Source organism: Lipotes vexillifer, unplaced genomic scaffold (genome assembly GCF_000442215.2).
Source record: "Lipotes vexillifer unplaced genomic scaffold, Lipotes_vexillifer_v1.1 scaffold491, whole genome shotgun sequence".
In the NCBI taxonomy this organism is placed as follows: Eukaryota; Metazoa; Chordata; class Mammalia; order Artiodactyla; family Lipotidae; genus Lipotes; species Lipotes vexillifer.
The window spans coordinates 1,042,529-1,054,003 of record NW_006770548.1 but is presented as its reverse complement, the minus strand read 5'-3'; the positions used below and the strand labels follow the sequence as shown (position 1 = coordinate 1,054,003).

General features: G+C 43.3%; 1 protein-coding gene and 1 pseudogene across 2 annotated transcripts in view; one reads left to right on the top strand and one right to left on the bottom strand.

Annotated features, from left to right (window-relative positions):
* PRKAR2A (protein kinase cAMP-dependent type II regulatory subunit alpha) overlaps positions 1–11,475 on the top strand; it is a 92,841-nt gene that overhangs the window by 18,770 nt on the left and 62,596 nt on the right. The gene's annotated exons all lie outside the window — the stretch shown is intronic.
* On the bottom strand, positions 3,465–3,822 carry LOC103079628 (40S ribosomal protein S20 pseudogene; annotated as a pseudogene).

Sequence of the window (11,475 nt, the reverse complement as noted above, 5' to 3'; positions counted from 1 at the left end):
ATTCTATTTCCAAGATTTTGGATCATCTTTACTATCATTATTCTGAATTCTTTTTCAGGTAGACTGCCTATTTCCTCTTCATTTGTTAGGTCTGGTGGGTTTTTATCTTGCTCCTTCATCTGCTGTGTGTTTTTCTGTCTTCTCATTTTGCTTATCTTACTGTGTTTGGGGTCTCCTTTTTGCAGGCTGCAGGTTCGTAGTTCCCGTTGTTTTTGGTGTCTGTCCCCAGAGGCTAAGGTTGGTTCAGTGTGTTGTGTAGGCTTCCTGGTGGAGGGGACTAGTGCCTGTGTTCTGGTGATGAGGCTGGATCTTGTCTTTCTGGTGGGCAGGTCCACATCTGGTGGTGTGTTTTGGGGTGTCTGTGGACTTATAATGATTTTAGGCAGCCTCTCTGCTAATGGGTGGGGTTGTGTTCCTGTCCTGCTAGTTGTTTGGCATAGGGTGTCCAGCACTGTAGCTTGCTGGTCGTTGAGTGAAGCTGGGTGCTGGTGTTGAGATGGAGATCTCTGGGAGATTTTCACCGTTTGATATTATGTGGAGCTGGGAGGTCTCTTGTGGACCAGTGTCCTGAAATTGGCTCTCCCACCTCAGAGGCACAGCCCTGACTCCAGGCTGCAGCACCAAGAGCCTTTCATCCACACGGCTCAGAATAAAAGGGAGAAAAATTAGAAAGAAAGAATTAGTAGAAGTAGAAAGAAAGAGAGAAAGAAAGAAGGTAAGAAAGATAGAAAAGAGGGAGGGAGTGAGGGAGGAAGGAAGGAAGGAAGGAGGGAAGGAAGGAAAAAAATAAAGAAAATAAAGTAAAATAAAATAAAGTAAGATAAAATATAATAAAGTTATTAAAATGAAAAATAATTTTTAAGAAAAAAAAAACGAACGGATAGAACCCTAGGACAAATGGTGGAAGCAAAGCTATACAGACAAAATCTCACACAGAAGCATACACATACTCACAAAAAGAGGAAAAGGGGAAAAAAATCATAAATCTTGCTCTCAAAGTCCACATCCTCAATATGGGATTATTCGTTGTCTATTCATGTATTCCACAGATTCAGGGTACATCAAGTTGACTGTGGAGCTTTAATCCGCTGCTTCTGAGGCTGCTGGGAGAGATTTCCCTTTCTCTTCTTTGTTCTCACAGCTCCCAGGGGCTCAGCTTTGGATTTGGCCCCGCCTCTGCGTGTAGGTCACCGGAAGGCGTCTGTTCTTCTCTCAGACAGGACGAGGTTAAAGGAGCAGCTGCTTCGGGGACTCTGGCTCACTCAGGCTTGGGGGAGGGAGGGGAACGTCGTGCGGGGGGAGCCTGCGGTGGCAGAAGCCAGCGTGACGTTACACCAGCCTGAGGCGCGTCGTGCGTTCTCCCAGGGAAGTTGTCCCTGGATCCCGGGACCCTGGCAGTGGCGAGCTGCACAGGGTTCCCGTAAGGGGGGCTGTGGATAGTGACCTGTGCTCGCACACAGGCTTCTTGGTGGTGGCAGTAGCAGCCTTAGCGTCTCATGCCCGTCTCTGGGGGATGCGCTTTTAGCCGTGGCTCGCGCCCGTCTCTGGAGCTCCTTTAAGCAGCGCTGTTAATCCCCTCTCCTGGAGCACCAGGAAACAAAGAGGGAAGAAAAAGTCTCTTGCCTCTGAGGCAGGTCCAGACTTTTCCCCGGACTCCCTCACGGCTAGCGGTGGTGCACTAACCCCTTCAGGCTGTGTTCACGCCGCCAACCCCAGTCCTCTCCCTGCGCACCACCCGAAGCCTGAGCCTCAGCTCCCAGCCCCGCCCGCCCCAGCAGGGGAGCAGACAAGCTTCTCGGGCTGGTGAGTGCCAGCCGGCACCGATCCTCTGTATGGGAATCTCACCGCTTTGCCCTCCGCACCCCTGTTGCTGTGCTCTCCTCCGCGGCTCCGAAGCTTTCTCCCTCCGCCACCCGCAATCTCCGCCCGCGAAGGGGTTTCCTAGTGTGTGGAAACCTTTCCTCCTTCACAGCTCCCTCCCACTGGTGCAGGTCCCGTCCCTATCCTTTTGTCTCTGTTTATTCCTTTTTCTTTTGCCCTACCCAGGTACGGTGGACTTTCTTGCCTTTTGGGAAGTCTGAGGTCTTCTGCCAGCGTTCAGTAGGTGTCCTGTAGGAGTTGTTCCACGTGTATCTGTGGGGAGGAGGGTGATCTCCACGTCTTACTCTTCCGCCATCTTCCCCTCCAACTCATACAACTGATTTTCTTTTTTTTGCGGTACACGGGCCTCTCACTGCCGGCGGCCTCTCCCGTTGCGGAGCACAGGCTCCGGATGTGCAGGCTCAGCGGCCATGGCTCACGGGCCCAGGCACTCCGCGGCATGTGGGATCCTCCCGGACCTGGGCACAAACCCGCATCCCCTGCATCGGCAGGCTGACTCTCAACCACTGCGCCACCAGGGAAGCCCTCTACAACTGATTTTTGTATATTGATCTTGTATCCTGCAACTTGTAGATTCTTTAGGATTTTCTATATATAAGATCATGTAATTTGTGAATAGTTTTATTTGTTTCTTTTCTATTTGAATGCCTTTTAATTTATTTATCTTGCCTAATTGCTCTGTCTAGGACCTTCAATAGTGTGCTGAATAAAGGTGACTAAAGCAGGCGTACCTGTCTTGTTCTTGATCTAGGGGAAATTTTTTCAGTCTTTTACCATTAAGTAAGATGTTAGTTGTGGATTTTTCATACCTGCTTTTGCTATGTTGAGGAAGTTGTCTTTAATTCCTAGTTTGTTGGGTACAAACGGGTGTTGGATTTTGTCGGATGCTTTTTCTGCATCAATTTAGATCATCATGTGGTTTTTTCCCTTTCATTCTTTTAATATGTGGTATATTATATTTTAATTTTTATATGTTGAACCAACCTTGCATTCTTGGGATAGATCCCCGTTGATCATGGTGTAAGGTATAATCCTTTTTATATGCTGCTGGATTTAGTTTGCCAGTATTTTGTTGTCATAATGATTTTTCTACTGTATTTTGCAAATTTAGTATATTATATTATTATTATAAATAATAATAATTATTCCCCATTTAGGTTGCCTCCAAATATTTGGTAGTATAAACTTTTCTTTAATGCATACAGCTTCGTTTTTTTAAAATAAGTTTTATTTATTTATGGCTGTATTGGGTCTTTGTTGCTGTGTGCGGGCTTTCTCTAGTTGCGGCGAGCAGGAATACTCTTCGTTCTGGTGCGTGGGCTTCTAATTGTGGTGGCTTCTCTGTTGTGGAGCACAGGTTCTAGGTACGTGGGCTAGCTTCAGTAGTTGTGGTACACGGGCTCTAGAGCGCAGGCTCAGTAGTTGTGGTGCATGGGCTTAGTTGCTCTGCGGCATGTGGGATCTTCCCGGACCAGGGCTTGAACCCGTGTTCCCTGCATTGGCAGGTGGATTCTTGACCACTGCACCACCAGGGAAGCCCCAGCTTCTTTTTTAACAACTGACAATTTATTAAAATAGTTGATTTAAGTATCTGCAATGATGACTTCAACCTTGATTCCTGGCTCAGTACTGACAAAAATAATCTGTTTAATTATCTCAGAAGGACTGTGCAAGTCAATGAGTTGCTTGTGGATGCTCATTTGAAAAAGATCCCAAGTCAGTACCTTTACCACAAGGAGATTTTCTAAGTAGTGATTCTCATAGTCTTGGTAGGCATCCAAACTGATCCTTTCACTTTGAGATTCTTTTTCTTTGCTCCTCTGATCAAGTCAGCACACGCCTTCAACAGAGATTTACATTGTGGTTGGTTAGGGTAATTCTAGTTTGGTAAATCACCACCTCTGGTTCCATGGGTGATTTTCTGTTATATTTAAGAGCCATGGCTGTGGTGAGGCTTCCTCATAGACTTGTTCCTTGGGGAAAACCAACAGTGGTGAGTTGGGAGCAGAAGCTGGAAGCAGGAGCCGGCAGACCTGAGTTCTGCTGCAGCTGTGACTGTATCTTCTCAAAGAGTGCATAAGGTTTGTTTTTTTTTTCCATTGTTGACTTATTTACCTAGAATAAATTTCTAGAAACAGAATTATTGTGTCAAAAGATACATTTTTGGCATTTAATAAGTACAATGTGGTCATATTGCTTTTCAGAAGGATTGTGTCAATCAGTATACACAGTTACCAGCAATATATATGAATACCAAATTTGTTGTACAGTTAAAAAAATTAAAATACAGTTGATGCACCCCAATGTTCATAGCAGCACTATTTGCAATAGCCAAGACATGGAAGCAACCTAAGTGTTCATTGACAAATGAATGGACAAAGAAGATGTGAGATACACACACACACACACACACACACACACACACAATGGAATACCACTCAGTCATAAAAAAAGAATGAAATAAAACCATTTACAGCAACATGGATGGACCTATAGATTATCATACTAAGTTAAGTAAGTCAGGTAGAGAAAGACAAATATCGTATGATGTCACTTATATGTGGAATCTAAAAAAATGATACAAATGAACTGACTTACAAAACAGAAATAGACTTACAGACATAGAAAACAAACCTATGGTTACCAAAGGGGAAAGAGGGGAGGGATAAATTAGGAGTTTGGGATTGAAATATACACACTGCTATATATACAAGAGATAACCAACAAGGACATACTGTATAGCACAGGGAACTCTACCTAATATTATCTTGTAATAACCAATAATTGAAAAGAATCTGAGAAAGAATATGTATATATATATCTATAACTGAATCACTTTGCTGTACACCTGAAACTAACACAACATTGTAAATCAACTATATTTCAATAAAAATTTTTTTAAATGCAATTGACATGGTGTATTTTATGTTAGTTTCAGATGTACTACATCGTGTTTTGACATTTTGCATACATTATGAAATGATCACCCAAATTTGTTGTACACTTGAAGCACAAAGTATTAAAATTTTTTGAAAAGAATTAATTTTTGGAAAAATTTTCTGTGTTTTACTTTCAATTTTATTCATTTTAAGAATGTTGGACCTTTATCTTCATCTAATGTCTGCTTATGTTCAATATGTGACTGCATATTTGAGATACTTATTTTGATAGAGTTGATAAGAATTATTGAATCCCTACTTTTAGAAGGTGAGGAAGAGAGGAAAGTCAAGGTTCACCCTGACTTGGGGTGAACCTGGTATGATTCTTGGAGTACTAGGGGGATATACTGTTAACAAAGATACTAGGTAAAAGAAAAACTGTTGTTTCTCTACTCAAGACACTTCTGACACTAACTACCTGGAGTTAGTGCAGACTGCACAGATTAATGCTCGGTCCCAAAAGACTGCCCTCTACTTCAGACGCTAATCAAAAATCCAGGCCTCCTGTACTTCGAACTGACCAGCTATAAATTTGGGGTCCCATGACCTCACTTTAAGTTTGATAATTTGTTCAAGTGGCTCACGGAACTTAGGAAAGTGCTTTACTTACTGTTACTGGCTTATTATAAAGGATACAACTAGGTACAACGAAATGAAAGAGATGCATAGGTCAAGGTATGTAGGAAGGGTCACAGAACCTCTGTGCCCTCTCCGAGCACACCACCTTCCCACACCTCAATATGTTCACCAACCTGGAAGCTCTCAGAACCCCTTCATTTAGGGTTTTTAATGGAGGATGCATTGCATAGGCATGATTGATTAAATCATTAAGGATGAACTCAATCCCCAGCTCATTGTCCCTCCCTGTAGGTCAAGGTGTAGGGCTGAAATTTCCAGCCCTCTAATCACAGGGTTGTTCTTCTCATAACCGGTCTTCATCTTTCAAGTGTCACCTCATTAGCATAAACTCAGTTTGGTTGAAAGGGACTTATTTTGAATAACAAAAGACTCCTCTCACCTCTGTCGCTGAGGAAATTTCACAGGTTTTGGGAACTCTGCCAGGATTCTGGGCTGAAAACCAAATATATATTTCTTGTTATATCACAATATCAGACTGGGAAATTTTAAAAAATTTTTTTAATTTTTATTTTATATTGGAGTATAGTTGATTTAATTGGCATATAACATTGTATTAGTTTACAGTATATGACATAATTTCATATATGTATATATTGTGAACTGATTAGTTAACATTCATCACCTCACAGGTAAACTTTATTGTGATGAGAACTTTTTTTTTTTTTTTTGCGGTACGCGGGCCTCTCACTGCTGTGGCCTCTCCCGTTGCCGAGCACAGGCTCCAGACGCGCAGGCCCAGCAGCCATGGCTCACGGGCCTAGCCTCTCCGCGGCATGTGGGATCTTCCCGGACCGGGGCATGAACCCGTGTCCCCTGCATCGGCAGGCGGACCCCCAACCACTGCGCCACAAGGGAAGCCCCCTATAATGTATACTTAAAAAGATCTTGTTGAGTACATGAGTGAGTTTATGACTGAGGAGCTGATTTTGGAGACTGCTATCACAGAGTATATTGTGGGAGCACAGAGAAGGGAGCTAAGGTAGGAACTAACTGGGCATCAGTGGTGTTGCAAGCAGTGAAGAGGTCAAGTTGGGTAAGGCCAGTGTTGAAATGATTGGACCCAGCTGTAATTCCAGGGACAGGCTCAGTGGGGTTGTGGTAGAAAAGGTCAGGTGCCAGTGAGTCAGGGAGTTTGTGTGTTTGTGTGTGTGTGTGTGTGTGTGTGAGAGAGAGAGAGAGAGAGAGAGACAGACAGACAGACAGACAGACAGACAGACAGACAGGGAGGGAGGGAGACGGGGACTGCAGAAGACTCAGACAAGGAATGGGGAGTACATTTTGAAGAAGTAAAGAAAGGACCTGGTGGTAGCTTGAAGAAGTACAGGTATGAGGGAAGGTCTTTGGTTTTGTTTTATTAGGTTAGAGTCACCATTAGCATGTTCACATGCAGAGGGAAATGAGCCAGTGGAGAGGTAGCAAGGTCCTAGAATGGCGGGTGGGGAGGTGGCTTAGAATGGAGAGAAAAACTGGGGACATCTCATATTCAGAAACTGGAGAGGAGTGTTATTTGCTTTAGCTGTTATTTAATTTAAAGGGTAATTTAAGGTTTTACTTCTTTTATTTATTTATTTATTTTTGGCTGCATTGGGTATTCATTGCTGCGCCCAGGCTTTCTCGAGTTGTGGCGAGCGGGGGCTACTCTTCGTTGTGGTGCGCGGGCTTCTCTTTGTGGTGACTTCTCTTGTTGCAGAGCACAGGCTCTAGGCACACAGGCTTCAGTAGTTGCGGCGCGCGGGCTCTAGAGCTCAAGCTCAGTAGTTGTGGCGCACGGGCTTAGTTGCTCCATGGCATGTGGGATCTTCCTGGACCAGGGTTCAAACCCATGTCCCCTGCATTGGCAGGCGGATTCTTAACCACTGCGCCACCAGGGAAGCCCTAAGGTTTTACTTATTTGTGCCCTTGATTCAAGGCCTTGTCTTTTACTTACTTGACTCTCATAGCGGTGAATATTTAAGCTAAGGGAAAACAGTGTAGAGGTTTCTCAAAAAATTTAAAATAGAACTACCATATGACCCAGCAATTCCACTTCCAGGTATTTTTTCAAAGAAAAGAAAAACACTAATTCAGAAAAATAAATGCACCGCTACGCTCAAGGCAGCATTATTTACAAGATAAGGACGCAACCTAAGTGCCCATTGATAGGTGAATGGATAAAGATTTGGTATACATTCACAGTGGAATATTACTCAGCTAAAAAAGAGAATGAAATCTTGCCATTTATGACAACATGGATGGACCTAGAGGGTATTATGGTAAGCAAAATAGGTCAGAGTAAAACAAATACTGTATGATTTCACTTATATGTGGAATTTAACAAATAAAACGAACAAATGTATTAAAACAGACTCATAGATACAGAGAACAAACTGGTGGTTACCATAGGGGAGTGAAGTCGGGGGATGAATGAAATAGGTGAGGGAGATTGAGAGGTACAGACTTCTAGTCATAAAACAAGTAAGTCACAGGGATATAATGTACAGCACAGGGAATATAGTTAATAACATTGTAATAATTTTTTATGGTGACAGATGATAACGAGTTACCAGGGTGATCATTTTGTAGTATATAGATATATTAAATTACTGTGTTGTACGTCTGAAACTAATATAATACTGTAAGTCAATTATACTTCAAATTTAAAAAGATAAAAACATGTGGTCTGCTAGGGCTGTTCTTGCGTATTATATTCTCACAATAAGTTTTTCTCATGTAGGTTTTCCTGTTTAGTGTAAAATTTAGTGTATGACTCTGGAATTTTAAAAAAGGTAGGCGTGTTTCGCTTGTAATTTTTCTTTTGCATTTGAGGTTCCATTTAAATGAATTTAAGATTCAAAAATAGATGGCTTGGGCTTCCCTGGTGGCGCAGTGGTTGAGAGTCCGCCTGCCGATGCAGGGTACACGGGTTCATGCCCCAGTCGGGAAGATCCCACATGCCGCGGAGAGGCTAGGCGCGTGAGCCATGGCCGCTGAGCCTGCGCGTCCGGAGCCTGTGCTCCGCAACGGGAGAGGCCACAACAGTGAGAGGCCCGCGTACGCAAAAAAAAAAAAAAAAAAGAAAATAAAGATGGCTTGAGTTTTTCTTAATCCAAGACCTGATATCTGCCAGGGAATTTGTTAACAACAGTTTTGAGATGTAATACCCACAAGATATTGTATGTGAAGACAGTGACTAGTGATCTCAAAATTTGGATAAAGATTTTTTGGATAAACCAGTGGCTGGAGAATTATTGTTCAGTTTGCAGTGTTATAATTAAACACTTTTTTTGAGGCATCCATTATTTTTAAACAAAAGTAAAATTGTGATTAGAGGAGAATTTGCTTTATGCTGTAAATAGATCTATTTATCACGTTTTGTCATGTTTTTGATGGCTCTTTTCAGAAAGATTATTGAACCTTTTTTGTTTGGTGACTCCATGATCATTAACAGGGCAGCTGATTTGTCTTGCCATTACTAGACCAAGTGTCTAATGCTCAACTAATGGGTTGGTTTCTCAACCAGAAGGAGAAGCCCCATCTGGTTGGTGATGCTCCAGGGTTTTTTTCTAGCAATCTGTAGATAATTCTCAGAGTATGGTTCAATTTAATGCATACCAAATTGTAAAAATGGTGTATAAGTCTAGTAGATGAGTGGTATCTGAAATGCTAATAAGTGAGAATGAGACTTAGCACCCTAAAATGAGTGGTCTTGCATATCTTTTTAAATGCTTGTCTTTATTTTTGTAAGTTGGCTAGGGAGTTTTCACAGTTTGTTTTTGTTGAATAATAAAGAATGTGTCTGGCCTTTGTCCCAGATTCCTGGCACAGAACTTCCAAAACTCTTAGAATTTCCCAAGTGATAGGAGTTTTTTTGTTTTTCATGAGCCCTCTTGGATCATATCTGAGTTTATGTTTATGAGATGATTCAAGATGGGGCCTGGTCACCAGAAAGACTAACCATATAATCAGAACACTGGGGCTTTGAGCCAGTCTGACCTCTGGGGAAAGTTGAGGGGCTGGAGATGGAGGTTAATCTCGTGGCCCCTGATTCAGTCAATCATATATCTATGGAATGAAACCCCAATAAGGCTCTGAACATCAGAGCTTGGTGGAGCTTCCTGGTTGGTGATATGCTAGGAGGGTAATGCACCCTAATTCCTTTTTTTTTTTTTTTTTTTTGGCTGCATCAGGTCTTAGTTGCGGCACATGGGATCTTTCGTTGCGTCACGTGGGCTCTTTTTGGCGTGCGGGCTTCTCTCTAGTTGTGGCATGCTAGCTTCTCTCTAGTTGTGGCGTGCGGGTTTCCCTCTCTTTAGTTGTGGCACGCGAGCTCCAGGGCATGTGGGCTCTGTGGTTTGCGGGCCACAGGCTCTCTTGTTGAGACGCCTGGGCTCTGTAGTTGTGGTGCCACGGGCTTAGTTGCCCCACAGCATGTGGGTTCTTATTTCCCAGACCAGGGATTGAGCCTGAATCCCCTGCATCGGAAGGCGTATTCTTTACCACTGGACCACCAGGGAAGTCCCTGATGCACCTTGATTCTATGAGAATGAGAGGGCATGGAAACTCTGTGTTCAGGACCCTTCCAGACCTTGCCCTATGTGTATCTTCATTTGGCTAGTCCTGATTTGTATCCTTTCTAATAAAACTGTAATAATAAGTATAGTGCTTTCTAAAGTTCTGTGAGTTGTTCTAGCAAATCAAACCTGAGGAGTTGTGGGAACCTCTGAATTTGTAGCCAGTTGTTCAGAAATGTTGTTGGCCTGCGGACCACCAAAGTGCAACTGGAGTAAGGACAGTCTTGTTGGGAACCATGTCCTTGAACTATGGAATCTGATGCTACTCTGGGTCATTAGCATCGGAATTGTATTGAAGTTCACCAGTTGGTGTCAGAATAGTTTTATATTCCTGTTATAATTCAACTTAAATTGGTGGCCAAATGTGAGTTGATGAGATGATATACCCAAGAAAGGGGGCATGGCTTTTAGTCCTTTCCAGCCCGGGTAATAGGCAATCATTCATTTAGCCCATTTACATTTAGTGTCTGTGTATGACAAGGTCTGTACTAGACAAAAAGTGGTAGGAAATTCCCCATCCCTACAACTTAGGAGCTTTTTATGTGATGTAGTAGACACATGGGATTTTTGTGTGCTGTGATAGAGAAGGAATGCTCAGCCCTTGGAATGGCACTGTCTTCTTTGACAGGACATTGGGGCTGGGTTAGAGATGGGTCTTCTAGGCAGTGTGTACTTTAGGACCAGAGAGATGTCCAGTGTACTAGTGTGGATGGGGACAGGGGGTTGTGGGTGCCAGTGGTTGTTTCAGAATAAGTGACTGTGTTTACTGGCTGGAAGTATGTGTTAGGGCAGTGCTTTTGCAGAGTGGTAAATGGACCACCTGTATAAGAATTACTCTGTCCACCAAGGGGGGAAAGTGGCTAGGGGGTGGTGGTGGTGGGATGAATTGGGAGATTGGGATTGACATGTAAACACTAATATGTATAAAATAGATAACTTGGGCTTCCCTGGTGGCGCAGTGCTTGAGAGTCCGCCTGCCGATGAAGGAGACACAGGTTTGTGCCCTGGTCCGGGAAGATCCCACATGCCGCGGAGCGGCTGGGCCCGTGAGCCATGGCCACTGAGCCTGCGCGTCTGGAGGCTGTGCTCTGCAATGGGAGAAGCCACAACAGTGAGAGGCCCGCGTACTGAAAAAAGAAAAGAATCACCCTGTCCACTGGTTCCCCCGTCCCCTTACAGAAATGCTCTTTTCTACTATTTTTTATGATGGAAAATGTCGATTAGTGACACTAGTAAGATGAATGGTGTAATACCGCCCCTCATCTACTTATCCCCAACTGCATTAACTCATGGCTGGTGATTCAATTTATAGTGTTTGCTAATTTCTCTTTGGGAGTATTTACCCATTTATTTAATTACTATGCCAGTTTCAAGCTACCACACAATTTTACTGAACAAGGAGTTAGGGAGATTCTCAGAATCGGTTCTCCTGACCTGGGCAAGGTGGCCCCAGCTCATGACTCTTT